This window comes from Amblyomma mixtum, chromosome 2 (genome assembly GCF_055824585.1).
Source record: "Amblyomma mixtum isolate Tamu chromosome 2, ASM5582458v1, whole genome shotgun sequence".
NCBI lineage: Eukaryota > Metazoa > Arthropoda > Arachnida > Ixodida > Ixodidae > Amblyomma > Amblyomma mixtum.
The window spans coordinates 167,932,845-167,950,736 of NC_143013.1; positions in this window are offsets into that span (position 1 = coordinate 167,932,845).

The window sequence follows — 17,892 nt, forward strand, 5'->3', positions numbered from 1 at the left end:
ACGCCAAATAGATGTGCTTGGTAATCTCGTTGACAAAGATGGCGTCAGGCCCGATCCGCAGAAGGTTAAAGCTGTAAGCAATGTCAAAGAGCCCAAATCAATGAAAGAGCTCAAGTTTTCTAGGACTTGCTCATATTTTCGGCGTTTCGTTCTTAAATTTTCTAATTTCGCATACCCGCTCAGAAGTTTCCTGCAGAAAGACACTCCTTTAACTGTACTCCCGAATGCGACTCCGAGTTTCCCCAGCTCAAGTTTCTCCTTATCTCGCGGCCAATATTGCGTCATTTGTGCCCGACAGCACCCACTGAACTCCACACTGACACCACCGGCATCGCGTGGGTGCTGTGCCCATCCAACGTCGTGAGGGCAATCAACATGTTGTCGCTTATGCAAATCGCGCCCTCAGCAAGTCGGAACGCAATTACACTGTAACAAAGCAAGAGTGTCTCGCCGTTGCTTTCGGCGTACAACAGTTTCGTTCGTACATTTATGGACGTGTTTTTACAGTTGTTACAAGCCATCATTATCTGCGCTGGCTTGTGAATCTACGCGACCCCCGCGATCGCTTGGCCAGCTGGGCATTACGCCTGCAAGAGTTCAAATTCAGTCTCTTACAAAAGTGGCAGTCAACATGCCGACGCAGATTGCCTCTCGCGGCTACCACTCACGGGTACTACTTCCGATGATGAAAACTATGGCTACTATCTCGCTGCCGTTTCACAAGAGTTTCCGGATCTTGGCACTTTCCAGGCCGAACAACGGAAGGATCAGCACTTGGTGCCGCTTTTTGCTGAGGCCCGTCACCTGGCATCCGCATGTCCTTTCTGCATTCGCGATTTATTTACTCTATAGAACTAATTGCTCGTCAGGAGGTGCGCGCGTTCCAGCTACTCTGTATTCCTCTGTTCTGCACGCAAAGCACGATGACGTCACGGTTGAGCGCTTGGGGTTTGCCAGGTCCCTTAACCGCACCAAAAACGTTTTTACTGCACAAAAATGCACCGCATGGTTCAGCGCTACCTGACCACCTGCGTGTAGTGTAAGCGGTTCAAGCTTCCCACAACTTCTCCGCCTGGACGCCTGCATTGTGTGCGACCTCCAAGCGCACCATACGATCAAGTTGGTCTCGATCTTCTCGGACAGTTTCCCCGCTTGTCCAACGGTAACCGCTGGGTCATCGTGTGCGTTGATCACCTCACATGTTACTGTGAAACCGCCGCCCTAACTTGCGCCACCGCTGCTGAAGTCTTGCTCTTTCTTCCTCATGCTGCCATCCTCTGGCATGGACCTCCTCGAGTTATGAGCTACACCTACGCTGAGAGAAAGAACCCTTGTAACAATAAAGTTTTTCATTCATTCATTCAGTACCCGTGGTCGCCAGGTTACGGCAGACGTTGTGGAAGAGCTTCTGCGTCTTTGTTCATGCAATTTTCGCCACTCGACGCCGTACCACCCCCAGACGAATAGACTGGTTCAACGTACCAATCGGACACTTACTAACATGCTTGCCATGTATGTCGATTCCCGCCATAAGGACTGGGACGACGTGCTTCCCTTCATTAGATATGCCTATAACACGTCGAGGCATGAAATAACTGGTTGCAGCCCGTTCTTCCTTCTTTATGCCCGTCCGCCTCGAAGCTGCATCGACACCATCTTACCTTTCTCTCGTGACACGGAGCCTTCTATTGCAAACACTCTATGTCGCGCTGAAGAAGCCCGTAGGATTGCCCGGATACGCACCTTGGCATCGCAGGATCGCTCTAAGCAGCGTTATGACCACCAGCGCAGGGATGTCTGCTACCTGCCCGGTAAAGTTGTATGGTTGTGGACACCTCTACGCTAGCGTGGTTTATCACAAAAGCTGCTGTCCCACTACAGAGGCCCGTTCATCTTTCTTGCTTGCCTCAATGACCTGAACTATATGGTCTCTCCAGAATCCACGCCTGGACGCCGCTCAAGGAAACCCCAAGTCGTGCATGTCGCACGGCTAAACCCCTTCCACTCTCGGGACCCAGATTGATTTACTAGCCCAGAGGGCTTCGTCTGCGAACGGGGAAATGTCACTAGCTACGCATGGGCTCCGCGGAACAACGAAGAAGTGCGCAGGCAGGAAGAAAAAGAGGAAGTTTGGTATCTTGCCGCTGACGCGCCAAGCTCGGGTCGACCTGCCTATGTAAATAACCTTTGATTCGTCGCATAGCGATGCGGTCTGGTGGCGCACGTGCTCATACGGCCCGCCAGCTTGTGCGCTCTATCCTTCACCCACGGATAATATATCAGGCACAATTTCAACGCCTCACCCGCAGACAGTGGGACTCTCTTGAAGCTATCAATCGTGAGGCTATGCGCGCCATAACATTTTTGCCTGGTTTGACACCCATACCCGTGCTTCAGGAGTTCGTCCAACTTAATACTCTCAGTGAATTCATCGACCAGCGGGTGGAGAACAGAGCTCGTAAACAGTCTCTACAACTTCATCGTTTAAAGATGCTCCCTCCGTGGCTGTATTGTCAGCTCACAGACAATCGCCCCACTGTTTCCCCGTCGGTATCAGCCGCGTATCTGCCTGGAGGGTGCATATTGTACACCGATGCTTCACATACTGCAGAACGGGGAGCTACTTCTGTATATAGTCCCTCCCATCCGCATCTCAACTCTCGTGCGACGTACACCGCAGATACATGTGCCCCCCTGGGATTTGAACTTCAAGCCATTTATAATGCCATTGCTTCCCTTCCGCTCGTTCCCACATTCAATGCAGTTCATATTTATACAGAGTCCCTCGCCGCCCTTTAACAGCTTAAGGCTGTTCGACGCACATTCCAGATTACACAATCAATTCATCTACTCTGCGCAATATACCCATGTCCTGTACGCATACACTGGATTCGTGGTCATGCTCACGATCCACGTAACGTTCAAGCAGATGCTATGACTCACATTGACACATCAGACGACCCGCCACCTTCCCCTCTTCCTCCAGATCCGTTCCTGTCCCCTGTCTCCGTTCACAAGCTCTGCGCCAGCGAACACGCGCTCTACTTCCTCCGGTTTCGCACCCTCTCCACCGTAGTCTTACTAGGCAGCAGGAGGTATCAGTGCGCCGGATACGGGCAGGGGCGCCCCTGACCTCTTCTGTCCGTTATCGGTCGAGTGATAAATATCTGCCAGCAACTGACAGGTGCCCTCACTGCGGCGCTGCACCGGACATTTGAGATGTGCGGCACCTGTTGTGGACTTGCCCAGCGACGGCCCCTGTTAGAAAACGGCTCCTCAGGGAGGTCGGCCTGTGATGGAACCGCGACGGGGACTATGTGAAGTGGACTATGGGACAATCACTTCACCAGCATCCTATGCGACTAACTCGCCGAAACTGGTCTACACTCCTTCTTTTAACTTTCTGTAACCTACTTTCCACTCCCCCTTTTCTCAACTTATGCCGCATGGCAGACTTCTCGAATAAAAGAAAATAGAACCTGTAACAATATAATTGCCTTTTTTCTGGGGTTGCGGGGGAAAAAGAGGCAGTTCGGTATCTTGGCGCTGACGCGCCAGGCTCTGGTCGACCTGCCTATGTAAATAACTTTTGTAAATAGAATCTGTAACAATATAATTGTTTTTTTTTTCTGGGGTTGCGGGGGGGGGGAGGGTGGGAGGGGTTTTTATTCTTATCTGCGCAATACAAGTGCCGGCCCACCGTACAATGAGGCTGTCGCGTTCGTTAAAAATAGACAACTTCGTTCATCGAGTACAAACGACATCCGTTTATTTAAGGTTATATGACACGACTGCCGCCAAAAGGGGTGCTCCTTTGTTTCCCTTTCCCAGCTTGCTTGGCTTGTCTTGCCTTCCGACTTGGGACGGTCTTGTTTCGGTATAGGTTTCGCAACACATTCCTCCCCCCCCCCCCCCCCCCGAAAATGAATTACGTCATTTTTTTCCTCAATAGGATACATGAGTTGGATTGGTTGATCCTCCCGGTAGTCTCAGAAGGCACGATCGCACCTTCCCGTCTCTTACAGGAAACAGTTTATCAATCCTTGCGATCTTCCACTGCTTCCGTGGTTGAAGAGTGTCACGAAGAAGAATCAAGTCGCCTTCCTTGATCTCTTTTCCTTGACGTTCGTTCTGAATCTGCACATTTCGCAGTTCCTCAAGATACTCTCTGGTCCACCTACGCCAGAAAGCTTCTGTGGTCTGCTGGCGTCGGGTCCAGAGTCTCTGAAGGGATATGTTGATTTGGTCATCTTCGTTTTTTCCCACGCTAGGCAGCGACTTGAGGCGTCTTACTGTCAAGAAGAAGGAAGGGCAAAAAGGTTCCGGCTCTACCGGTCCGTCGTATACATGAATTAGAGGACAGAAACTTGGCAGCAATAGCTTTCATGAGCGCAAATTTGGTTGATCCGTCGAGTCGCTCATAAAAGCCACCCCACCATGGGGCGCACTCTACGATGAACTTCCATTCGATTCGTGTCTTTGCAAAGTAGTCAAGAACCACCGGTTTCCGGATAGAGTTCCAGAGGTATAAAAGATCTCGGTTGGCTTTCTTGAAGGAAAGCGCATTGTCACTGTAGATGACTCTGGTTACACCTCTTCTTGAGATGAAACGTCTGAAGGTCATCATCGGCTGTCATGTCCCTCGCAAGCTCTAAGTGAACTGCCCGCGTCACGGCACAGGTGAACAGCGTGATGTAGGACTTGTACAGCGAGTTTTCTCTCTTCACCAGAAGTGGCCCTGCAAAGTCCACCCCTGTGACCTCAAAGGGTTGAACCTGGGTCACTCGATCATGTGGAAGCGGTGCAGTCACTTCCGATGCTGGACGTGCATTGTAGCGTTGACAGGTTATGCACCCTTTCATGATTCTTTTTACCAGCTGGCGGGCTCGTACAACATGGTACTTCTCTCTCAACTGTACCAAAGTATCCCGTGCTCCCCTATGGAGTACTTCAAGATGAGCTTGATGCACAAGCAATTCGGCTAGGTGATGTCGCCTCGGCAGTACAATTGGATGGCGTTCGTTGTAGGGCTTGCCACTGTGTTGAAGTCTGCCGCTTATACGGAGAATACCGTTGTTGTCAACAAACACTGGAGTGTCCCTCAAGGGCGAGTCCGGTGGAAAGCGATATCCTTTTTTCGCACACTCAATTTCCCTCTACAGATCTTCTCGCTGAGTTTGTCGTATGCAGTATTTCTCGGCATCATACAGTTCAACTGCCGTCAGTGTTCCTTTGTTAGTGCTCAGCTGTCTCAGCTTGTTGACATATCTTAATATCCAAGCTGTCACTCGGAAGAGTTTTGTTGCACTTCTGTATCGATCTGGGTCTAACAGCTTTGGAACTTCAGTGCAGCTTGTTGTATGAAGGACTTCCACAATTCGCTTTTCTTCGTCCACTGTCGGAATGTTCCTTTGTTGAGAGATGCGTGACCAATTGTTTTCAGTCGCCTTCATCCAGGGTGCTCCTTCCCACCAGATGGAAGTCTCAACAAGCTCATCAGCTGTAATTCCCCGTGTCGTGAGATCCAGCGGATTCTCGAATCCGGAACAATGTCTCCATGCTGAGGTGTCGGTAAGACGCTAAATTTCTGTTACGCGATTCCTCACGAACTGTTTCCATTGCGAGGGCTCTCCCGTGATCCAATGCAATGCGATTGCCGAGTCTGTCCATAAATGTGTCACTTCTGGTGGTTCCTTCGGGCTATTCTGGATGTATCAACTCAGTCTGGCCGCTAAGAGACACGCCATTAATTCGAGTCTCGGAAGAGTCAGTTGCTTGATCGGGGCGACCCCCGACTTGCTAATCAGGATGCTCGAAGTTGCGATGTCATCCGCATCTGCTACGCAGATGTAGGCCACTGCCCCGTATGCCACTGGGCTGGCGTCAGCAAATACGTGCAGGACTGTTTTGATGGCAGGTTCGCCTAAGCCTGCTTTGTAGCAGCGTTGCACGTGAACTCTTTTCAATTCCGTGAGTTCCTCGCACCACCGCATCCATTTTACGTCCAGATCCTCTGGTAGGATATCATCCCATTCCACGTTTCTTTTCCACAGCTCTTGGAATAAAGCCTTTGCCGGACTGCGAACGGAGCTAGCCATCCAAGTGGGTCATACAGTCTTGCTGTAGTCTTCAGAACACACCTTTTAATACTTGTTCCTGGCTCAGGTAGCTCGATAGACTGTGGGGTGAAGGTCAGGTTATTTGTGCTGGGATTCCATGTCAGTCCTAAGACCTTAAGGACCCCTGGGAGGAGGTATCCTAAGTGTCTTGCTTGACTATCATCCGTCGCAAACCGTTCGTTGAATGCCTGGTTGTTGGACGCCCACTTGTGGAGTGTAATAGAGGCCACGCTGATGATGGTCCTAGTTTCTTCATAGATCTTCAGGGCTCCCTCTTCGTTTTCTGCTCCCGTTTAGAGGTCATCCACATGCAAGGAAGGCGCCAGCAGTGATGCTGTGACCGGATACTCTTCTTCCATATTATTTAAGTGATGCTGAAGAGTTGCTGTCAACAAGAAAGGACTCGCTGTGGTTCCGAAAGGAACTCGCTTCATTCCCAAAGTCTGCACCTCGCCCATTGGTCCACTCGCCCCTGGCTTCGTATGGTACCACAGAAAGCGCAATGCATCTCTGACGTTCTCTCTTATCTCTATTTGTAAGAATGCCTTTTCGATATATGCCACCAAGGCGATTCTGTTGCTCCTGAAATTCAGTAGCAGTGCGACAAGGTCGGCTGTCAAATTCGGACCACTCTCTAGGTTTTCATTCAATGACTTTGATTTCTGTCCACGCGAAGAAGCATCGAAAACCACTCGCAGTCTTGTTGTATTGCTCGTTTCTTGGAACACAGGCTGATGAGGCATGTAGTAGATCAGTTTTCCCTGTTATCCTTGTTCTACTACTGGCTCAGCTATGTATTCCATGCAATACTGTCTGATGACAGCGTCGTAGGCTTCCAGTAATTCAGGATTTCTTCGAAGGCGGTTTGCCAGTTGGGACAGGCGTTTTTTCGCAGTCTCCTTGTTGTCACTTAGATCTATGCTTTGCTTCCAGGGAAGGGCTACCTCATATCGAGATCTATTACGCCTGATATTGTCTTCGAAAGACTCGAGTAGCTGTTGCCCAGCACATTCGTCGTTATCCACGACTATGATAGACTCCAGGGTCCAGAAACGTTCCAAGCAGTTCATGGTCTCACTCTCGGCCAATGATATGCGAAGGGCGATAGTTTGCATGCTCTGTGGGTCAACTATGTTTATTCCCACAGGTCCTTGAATGCACCACCCAAAGGCAGTCTCGACTGCTCGGAGTTTTCCGTCTAGCTGCTTGTTTCTTCCGGTTACAAATTCCCAGTAATCCTCTGCTCCGATGAGGAGGTCGATGTCATCACTTTCGTTATCGCAGGTCCTGTCGGCCGCAGCCAAAGGTCCAAGCAGTTCCTTGATCCTGTGTTCAGGAATCGGGATTCATAGTTCGCTTATGATGTGCTTCTCAAGAACTTCGATCTGTTGAATCTTCTTGTTTTGTGCGGTTAGCGACACCAGCACTCTGTTAAAGTCTCGTTCTCATTGGTGTCCACCAAACACGCCAACTTTCAACGTTTCTGTTCCAAGAACTCGACACCCGAGTTTTTCTGAGGCTCGCTTCGTAATGAATGAACGTTGGCTTCCGCCGTCAAAGAGAGCTCGTAAGTATACCGCTTTCGTTTCACCGGCACACAACGCCGTTGCCGTTTGTAGCAGTACTTCTCGTTTGCGAGTTTCTTTCAACGTAGATTGCAAATTCACTGGGACTGATGTCACATCGGTAGCATTTGCTTTCACTTTCGGGCGAGTAAATTCGGCGTCGCACTTTGTTGTCGCATGCCGCCCTGCACAGTTACCGCATTTAATGCTGCTTCTGCACTCGTTAGAACGCTGATTTGGTTTCATGCAGCGGAAGCAGCGTCTTCCCAAACGTAGCATTTTCTTCTTTTCTTCTAACGGAATGCCAGCACGGCAGGCAGCGGTTTCGTGGTTATTCTCCTCCCAAAGAAAACAGTGATCTGTTCTTGCTTACTGCTGCAGCTGATGATTTAAATTTCGTTCCGATTGTCTTCTTGTGACCCCCAGTTGGGTTTAACGTCTTAAGAATTGACACCTGTTGCTTCTTGCCAGTACCTTGCTGAGAAACCAGATTCTCGCGGCTTTGCACTTCAATCCTCAAAAAGTCAAGTAACTTCGAGAATAAAGACGGAGTACCTTTTGTAGCTGTTTCTTTTGGCTGCCCCGGTGCGTCGTCGCTCCGCAGCGCAGATGCAGTTCGTTCCGTGTTCTGTTTTGACGTTTCGGAGGTTTCTTCCCTCGCCACGGCTCGGTGAAACTCGAGCAGTATTTCTTTCGGCAGGGCTCGCTGTACGACGGGGTAGAGGAGCGTGCCTTAGGTCTCCTGTTTCTGCTCGAGCGCCTCCAGCCCGCGGAGGTGGGAGACGAGTGCATCGTACAACCGTCAAAGGGACCGTATGTCTTCGGCGTTTCGCACAGGTTCAAGGTCCAAAAGCTTTCGCATGTGCGCTTTGCACGATGGCGTCCTCACTGCCGAAGCGTTTTTTCAGCATCAAGATGGCGTCGCCATAGCACTGCGACGTGGGGGGAAGGCCCTTGATCGTTCTTGCTGCTTCGCCAGTCACAACGGATTTTAAGTACCCGAACTTGTCCAAGGTCGTTAGCCGATCGTTCTTGTGGATCATTTGCTCGTACTGTTCCCAAAATTCTTTTGAGGACACATTTTTTCCGTCAGATTTTACGAGCTCTAATTTTGGAAGCTTCACCTGAGAGGTCGTGGTTGCCGCGCCTGCGTCGTTGCTTGGTGATGGATCTTCTTTCGGCTGCCTCTTTCCTTGAATTTCTTTTATCTCCGCTTGGAGCTTCGCAATGCATGTAACGATCTTGTCGTCATACTGGATGGTTTCGGCACAGTCCTGTTCCGCTTCTTCCGTTGGCACTAGCGTCTCGACAGCGGCTTTAGCTTCGTTTAAAACGGGACTGCAGAGAGCTCATTCTTGCCAAAAAGACACTGAGCTCCTTTTTTGTTGCCCGTGCGGCATTTCATGCTGAAGTCAGTTTCAGCCATGAGTCGAGTCACCTGTGATCGGACAGCTGATCGCTTCGCTTTGGGTCTGTCCATGTCGCTGCACTCGGTAGCACTGGGCGGCGGCTTAGGAGTAGAAATGGCCGTTTTCTTCGTTATTCGTCGCCATCGCATCCAGATAGTTGTCTTCGTTAGATCTCGGGGAATGTCCCGGGTTTCGGCACCACCTTATATTATGTTGCGTTGGTTAAAAATAGAAAACTTCGTTCAGCGAGTACAAACGACATCCGTTTATTTCAGGTTACATGCCAGGACTGCCGCCCCAAGCGGCGCTCCTTTGTTTCCCTTTCCCAGCTTGCTTGGCTTGTCTTGCCTTCCGACTTGGGACGGTCTTGTTTCGGTTTCGGTTTCGCAACAGAGGCAGCGATGGACCCATAGGTAGTGCATGTTGCGCACATAAGCTTTCTATTGTGATGGACGTGCATTATAAGGGCGGTCTACAATGTCGTTTCTAATGCCCCGAGAAGTTTAAAAGAAATTAAAGCAATGTTGCTGAGCTTGTCTCTAGAAATGACAAGGGGATTAAAAGGACTACTCGAGATAAATTCTTAAATACAAAAACCGGTGGTTTTTAAAAACTAACATGCACTATCCAACTAACATTTCAAATTAACATGCAATGTCAAGGTTTAGGCGCCATTTGCCATTCCTGCAGCAGTGTGGGTCATGAGAGGATTCGTAAAAAGAACTGAACGTGTCTAAGGCTCTCACCACTTCCTTATCTGCAAAACAACAGGAACGTGCCTCTCGAAAACCGCAAGGAGCGCACGTGAATTCTGGCGCCAGAGACGCAATGCTGGAGTTTCCGCACTACTTACTAACAAGAGCACAGCTCACTCGGTTGAACCGAGTGAGCAGCGGCAGCTTCACGCTTGTTTAGCTGGCCTAAGTCTTGTTATGAATGCTGTCCGTTGGTCGTTTCTTTGGCATCTTCCAGGCTAAACCATCGCCAAGCTAGCTCTTCTCACTCGGTTTAGTCAAAGCTAAAGTACCGCTTATTTTTCATGCTCAGTTGAACGCGTGACGTCATGGCCGAGCACGTGAACATCACATGTGAAGTACGTGCGAAGGCGCGGCCCTGCTACCGATCGACAACCTTAGACTCGACTCCAGGTTAAGGAACATGTCCCTTCACATTTGGGAGCCAGGGGTACACAACAGGACGCGGTGCTCTCTCACCTTTTATTCAATCTGGATATGATGCACCTACTGACCCAGCTGGGCGCTGTCGCTGGTGTGCAGCATGCGCGTACGCCGATGACATCACCCTGTGGGTCACACAGGGTTCCCTCCGAGACGTTGAGGCCAACATGCAGGAGGCGGCAAACATAGTACCCTAATGCTCGCTTCTGCGGCCTCCAATGCGTCACCCAGAAGTCTGAATTTGTGCACATACGCCCGTCACCAAGATGCACAGCCAAAATTTCATTTTCTCTTGAGACAGGTTCTGCCCCTGAAAATGTCGATGTCCGGGTACTGGGTATCTTTATACATCAAGACAAAAGCTCAGGAATGACATTGGCCGAACTCCATCAGGTGGAGGAACAGGTGGGCCGCTTGGTCCGCCGTGTTTTTAACAAGCGCTGGGGTTACGATGTAAGGACGGCTTGCGGCTGGCACATTCATTTGTAACCAGTCGAATTATAGAATCGACTCCGTACCTCCACCTGCGGAAGCAAGACAAGGATACGCTAGAAGTCATCCTGCGCAAAATTATAAAGCAGGCTCTGGACCTCACCGCGAACACCTCCAACAAGCGCCTCCTGGGGCAGGGCATGGTGAACACATTTCGGAAGCTCCGGTAGCCGCTTCACCAACCGATACACACATTTTTCGAAGACTACGTCGGGTCGCCGCCTCCTTGGCCGACTACACATCCAGCACACCGCTCTCATGGAAGACCGCGTACGCATTCCATCCCAGTAGAGATGCGCCCTCCACGTGCACCCTCTTCCCACGAGCATGAACCGTGAGGACCGCAATGGCTGGCGCTTGGCGCGGGTGGATGCCCTGGCCCGCCACTATGGCTCGAAACCCGGCGTATTCTACGTGGATGCCACAAGCCCCCACCATGGGGAATGGTACACGGCCACAGTCGTCCACCAATCAAAACAGTGACTGGCCTTACTTTCCGAGCACGTGACATAACATACGCGGATGAGGTCGCCAGGGCATTGGCTGCGTCTGATCCCACTTGAAAAACAATTATTCCGAATCGCGACGGGCCTGTCGGAACGTCGAACAAGGCTGGATACAATACCTAGCCTACCGCCTTCTTCAAAACAGCGTCTACACCGGGGTACCCCGCTCAACGGTGTATCGTTTGGGCTACTGCTCACATGGGCCTTGAGCGAAATTAGGCAGCTGACTCCGCCTGCCGCGCGCTCCCTAGCTGGACATTTCCCTTCGACCCCGACGATCATGAACTCAACTTCACTCTAGCTTACTCCTTCAGACATGGTTTTATTATATAGATCTGGCCACGATCTTTATCCCCGCCCGTGTAAAGGTCTCTCAAAGGTGGAGGAGCGGCTTCTGCTACGCCTGTATACTAATGCTTTGCTGTGCCCGGCAGCTCTCAAACACTTCGACCCTTCTCTTTCGGGCAGCTTTTCGCACTGCGCGGGGAAGTCTTCGGACATCTATCACATGGTGTGGGACTGCCCCTCCAACCGTGCTATCCCCCGTCACCCCAATACAACCCAGGAGAACTGGCAGGCGACCCTGCTCGGCTGCTCTGACCTGCAGGCCCAACGGCCCCTGGTCGGGTGAGCCCGGGCGGCGGCTGACGGCACTGTGGTCCCGACTTAGGAACCTCCACTTAGTACTCGTAAAGGCTGGCCCCTTCGGGTCAGCTCATGCATAAGCTCCTTAATCCATGCATAAAAGTTTTCCACCACCACCACTGCTGTAGATCCTGTCGACACGGCCTAGCACGTGACCACCGCTTGCCGACTTATTTCTAGGTGCACTGGCGCTCCTGTCGTCATGTACTCGGTTAAAGATGGCGTGACGCCACTCACTATCACGTAAACGCCGCGAGTAGGCTCTTTGGCGAGACAATAGCCGATCACGAGACCAAATTTTGGTTGACCTTGACGGGAACTTCACGTCTCCGGCCTAACCTTTACTTGACCTTGAGATGACCTTGGCCGTTGACCGCTGACCTGTCTAAATGATTGACCATCTACTGGTTCCAAAAACATATACACGAAGGTTTGACTCTGGCTGAGCGCTGAAGGTCATCGGCAACGCACGTCGACCTCAGCCCGAACCTGTACAAGTGAAGCTAAAAAGCACGTCATCTAGTTCTGAATCAGAAACACGTGCACCCGTGGTGAAAGAAGACCTCAACCAAAAAAGACGGCCAAATAATCGCACTGACAACAATGGACGGCGGGTAATGCGCGTGCTTTGTGGCACTTGCATCCTGATTCATTGGACGTTGCTATTTTCTGTGTGCTATGTGCAGAAAGAGCAGTATGCATTGATATTTTGTAACGTATCCACAAAACCCTCGGGACTACAGGTTACCCCCCCCAAACGAGTCAGAGACACGATAACCGTCTGGTTACCGCAGTTACTTTGTTAGAACCTAAAAAAAAACATCACCACCCAGTATGCTTCTAACGGGGTTCCAGTGCTTTCCTCATTTCTGTGCCAAAAAGCGGCCTTTCCTTGTCAGGTTCTGCGTTTGCTTTTAGGTGTCATTTTACTTTTCTGTTTTACTTTTCCGCATGTTACCCTTCATATATCTATATTTTTTTCAATTTTCTACAATTGTTGCTTACCGCACTATATCCTGGACAAACACCGTCGTTGTGTGTTTCTCGTTGACGCAAGTGCAACTGCAAGACGGCTCTTGGTCTCATCCACGCGACTATGGTGGCCGCGTGATTACGGAAGTCTTCACTGCAGTGGGAAGAATATTATTGTTCCGGGTGTCATTCTTTTAATATTAATTTTCTTTTTTTTCTTTTGACTTTACCCCTAATCCTTCTGACCATCTTAATTGTTTAACACTCTGCTGCGCACGAAAAGCTTGCTGTGAGGGCTATACACAGTGAAACCTCTGACCGCGTGAGCGAAATTTCAACTTGACGGTTTTAGTTCGGAAGAATACAGACGTAAACAATTAGTGTTTTTAGGAAGACGCAAGGTAGTCATCTCCGCCGCTGGCCTGTAACATCTTGACATTGTCTTTAGCTGCTCAGGCATTGCTAGAGAATACAGCCCACACATTCACGAATACATACGTATGAATTCCGGTTCCGGTAAAGGAAGCGGGGGGATGGACTTATTGAAAACCTCTTCCTTGTACGTGAACCCCGTAGAGTCGTCAAACGTCATTTCCTTCAAGGATGCTGTTCCCAAGACGCCTGCCGCGTGGGAATGGCACTCTTGCGAGGAAAAAAGAAACAATAGCGAAGAGTGTACACCAACGTTCCCGGAAGTATGCTTTCATAGTGGCTCCATTTTCCCACTCCTAAACTACCCGGCCAGGGAAAAGTTCTCATAAGTCATCCAGGATGGCCCCGGGCTATAGTCTTCAGTGCGAGTTTGTCATGACCAGGCTACCAGGGGGCAGCACGTGGACGGTGCCCGGCGGCTGCCTTCCCAGTTGCATCCCCGCAGCGTCCTCGGGAGCCATCACGAGCCGAGGTTTGTCCTGATTGCCGCCCTTCTTGCTAGGCAGGCTGTACAGCTGCCCACAGACTTAACACGAATGACGGAAAGCGTGGCCTGGACGACTGCCGTCAGCGACACGAAGCGATAGTCATTGGTGCGAGACAATGCTCTCGGTATGTTTACAGTGGCTGACGATACCTGGTGCGCAGCTCGCTTTTACTGCTTTTCCGCTTGGGTCTGGTCGCTGCGTGACAGCGCGCTCGTCATGGGGGCGTTTCATAGCTTTTTTCTCTTCGATTCGGCTTCCACGGCCCCGGCAACGCTCTTTGCAGTTTTCTTATTGCTGCAGCCAGGAACTTCCCGCTAAGCGCCCGCTGTTCGCACCTTCTATCGTCAGGCACCGCAAACATTCCGAGAGTATTATCACGCACCGGATGGCTATCGCTTCATGGCGCTGACGGCAGTTCAGACCACGCATTCCGTAATTCGTGTTAAGTTTGTGTGGCGGCTGTACATAGGTTCCCTACACGTGAAACTCAGTCAAAATGACGCTAAGAAAAACGATCACAGGGACAGCTTATCACATTATGTGTTGGCACTGCGAGACCGTGACAAGCTGCTGAAGCCTTCAGGAGAAGTAACGGCACTTGCGTTCCCACAAGCTAAAGGGAAGTTATATTAACAGTTCTTGGGAGCAAGCTGCCGGGCTAGTTGGTGATGCATTTTATTAGGAAGTTAGAGCAAAACATGCACGAGGCACTGAAGAAGGGACGCATAAGACATTCACAAGTGATACTACAAACTGTTTATTCATGCGGTCGTACAAGGCGCATAAAAAGGACACGGCGAGCATGCGCGTTGACAGAACAGAAAAGGCACAACAATCTAGCGAAAAGTTATTAAAAAATCAAGATTAAAAAGTACATTGAGCAGAATATACGTGCACAGATGTGTCACTCACACAACTTTTTGATGTAATAGCCCTTAGAAGTAGCCGAGTATTATCATTCTTGCTCTTGCCATGAATCGTGCTCTTCTGAAATCTTGCCCTACACATGCTGTCACACCAAGCAAGGTGCCGCACGTGATTCGCATTTGTATCTATATTTTCCACGTTATCAGCATGCTCCCGCAGGCGGTCATTAATGCAGCGGCCAGTTTGGCCAGGGTATGAAGCCCCACTAAAGAGGGGGATGCAGTAAATCGCACCTATGACACCTTAAACGTCGGCGATCCCATGCTTCTTGTTGCCACCCCCGCCTGCACAACCAATGATACGAGGGCAAAGCTTAGACAGCTTGTTGGGTGCACAGAACACAAAGGGCACATGGTGCCTGCCAGCCACTTTTTTTAGGTTATGGGAGAGTTGATGGACTTAAGAGACCACCACCGGCTTTAAGGAAGTGGGTTCAGTTCTTTTCCGGGCGCCTTTTTGTGTCTTCATGAGGGTTTCAGCGACAGCTGAAATGGCCGGGCCAGGGAAGCCTGGTATTAAGAGTAGCGAAACCTGATCATTGTTGTTGAATTATGTGAATTTGTGAGGGTAATATTGTTGAATTTTTTGAAGGCAAGATTTTTGAATAGCAGAATCCAAGCAAAGAAAGGGTATAGCTCTCTTTAACATCATGGAATGTGCCGAGTCATAGCTGAGCACCTCTTTGTTGGCTCTGGGGGAGTACACCCATCATAGATGGTCTCGGCAGAATATACGCATAAGGTCTAAAAAATGTAGCACCTGATTGCGGGGAAGTTCGTGGGTAAAAACTAAACCTTTTCCCTGTTGATTAAAAGTAAAAGCAGTGAAGCAATATGTTCAAGGGATGCAGAACTCTCTGACCTCAAAAGAATGATGTTACCAGGCTAGGTATTTCTTATTGGCTGGAGAGAAGTAACCTCATTTCTGGTCTAAGTCACGTCTTTCCAATGTAGTAAGGTCACTTCTCTGCAAATAATAGAAATTATTGTCTCATGACGTCCTTTCTCTTCAGCCAATCGGAATTATCCGGCATGGTGACGCCACTCTCCTCTAACCAGTGGTCGCAAATTACATTCGATGACGCATTTTAGTCCCGAGGGCCCGAGGGTTCTATGCTATCGCATCAATAAGTCTCGAATTTCAGTACACGATCCTTCCTGCGGATTATATTGTTACGTGGCGCCCAGCCGAAGAATGAGGTGTGGTGAACCATGAACGAGATATGATTTAATGGCAGCTGGCCTTGCGCGAGCGCTCCGTCCCGCGCCACTGCCAGCTCCGTCTTCGTCATACCACCCGGGGCCTCCGAGCGATCGTCCCGATCGGTGACCAACAAACGGCGAAATGGCAATGGTCTTCTTAGTTATATGGGGTTTTATGGCGCATAAGCAACTATGGCTATCATGCGCCAAACACAAGGTTAGATGACGTTATGTCAAGTGTACAGAGGTTACATTATAATAGATTTAAAACATTGGCTTCCTTTAGAAACTTACAAACAAGTGAAAACTCGACAGGTGTTTGCTCGCCTAAAAGCAATGTGGGATGAAATGGAATGTCTTCATTGTAAAATACCGTAAAAAATTTTTTTCTAAGTTCTTCGAGAAGCGAACAAGAAATTAAAATGTGATTTACCGTGAGCTCCTCACCACACATTTCACATACAGGCTTGTCTTTTTTTGTTAATAGGAAGTTATGGGTGATGTGTGTGTGACCTATGCGTAAACGACATAAAATTACTTCGATAAAACGCTCTTTATAACGGCATGATTTCCATTCTTTTAAAATGGGCTTTATGGTATGCAGCTTGTTGTGTCCTTCATTTTCCCAAGAAGCTTGCCACTTGGCTCTTAGTCTACTATGCACTAACTTCATGTAATCCCTAGGAGGCAAATTCACATTTTTTTTATTTCCATGGTTCTGGTTTCTGCAGCACACATGTCGGCTCTCTCATTGTCCCTAATGCCAACGTGACTGGGAACCCAGCAGAATTTTATAACATGTTTTGTGTTGTGACCTTTACTATATTGTGTATGATGCTTCCAATCAGTGGCTCCGTGGCATTTTTGGAGTTTAATGCTGTAAGGACGCTCAGTGAATCGGTATAAATGATGCTATTTTTGATGTTTTCATTTGTTATTTTCTGTACCGCAAAACTAATACCATAACACTCCGCGGTGAAAACTGTAGCACATGAGGGAAGTCGTACTGCATGTTCATTTTTTCCTTGTATTACTGGACTTCCTACATGAGCATGAGTTTTTGACCCGTCAGTATAAAATGCAGTGTAATTTCTGTATTTTTCTTCTAGTGCTAGGTATTCTTGTATTATATGGTCGTGTGGTGTACAGGTTTTACTGAGGCGTGCTAGTGTGACGTCACACACTGTAGGGAGAGTGTACCACGGTGGTAACGCTTCGTGTCTTGGGGCAATATTTTTAATTTCATTTAGTATGTTCAGGGCTTGGCATTTTTCTTCGAAGCGCAAGAGCAACGGCTTAACTGCGTGAGGCTTGTTGTTGAAGGGTATTCGGGATGGGCATTTCGCGACAATTGGATAACAGAGATGTTTGGGCTGAGAAAGGATTTTGAGGATGTATGTACAAGTTAGTGCAGTGCTTCGATCTTCTAAGGAAGGTTCATTCGTTTCCACATACAGACTTGCTATTGGTGAAGTTCTGTAAGCACCGGAAGACAACCTTAAACCAAGATTGTGGATAGGATCCAGTCGTTTTATGTAGGACGGTCTTGCTGAGTCATATACTGTGGACCCATAGTCTAACTTAGAGCGAACCAGAGAACGATATATATGTAACAGGCATGCCCTATCAGACCCCCAGCGTTTTCTTGACAGTAGTTTCAGTACATTGAGGGCCTGAGGACCTTTTTTCTTTAAGCTGCTTATATGTTGCAAGAATGTGAGCTTTTTATCGAAAGTTATCCCTAGAAATTTCTGCTCTTGTTTGACAGGAAATTGGGTTTGGTTTAGATATAGTGTGGCGTCGGCCTGTAGGCCTCGTCTCAAAGAGAACAGAACCGCTACTGTTTTCTGAGAGGAAAATCCAAATCCGTTTCTATCTGCCCAGGTAGCCAGTTTATTTATTGTTATTTGTATCTGTCGCTCACAGGTAGGTATGCTGGATGACGTGCATGCTATTT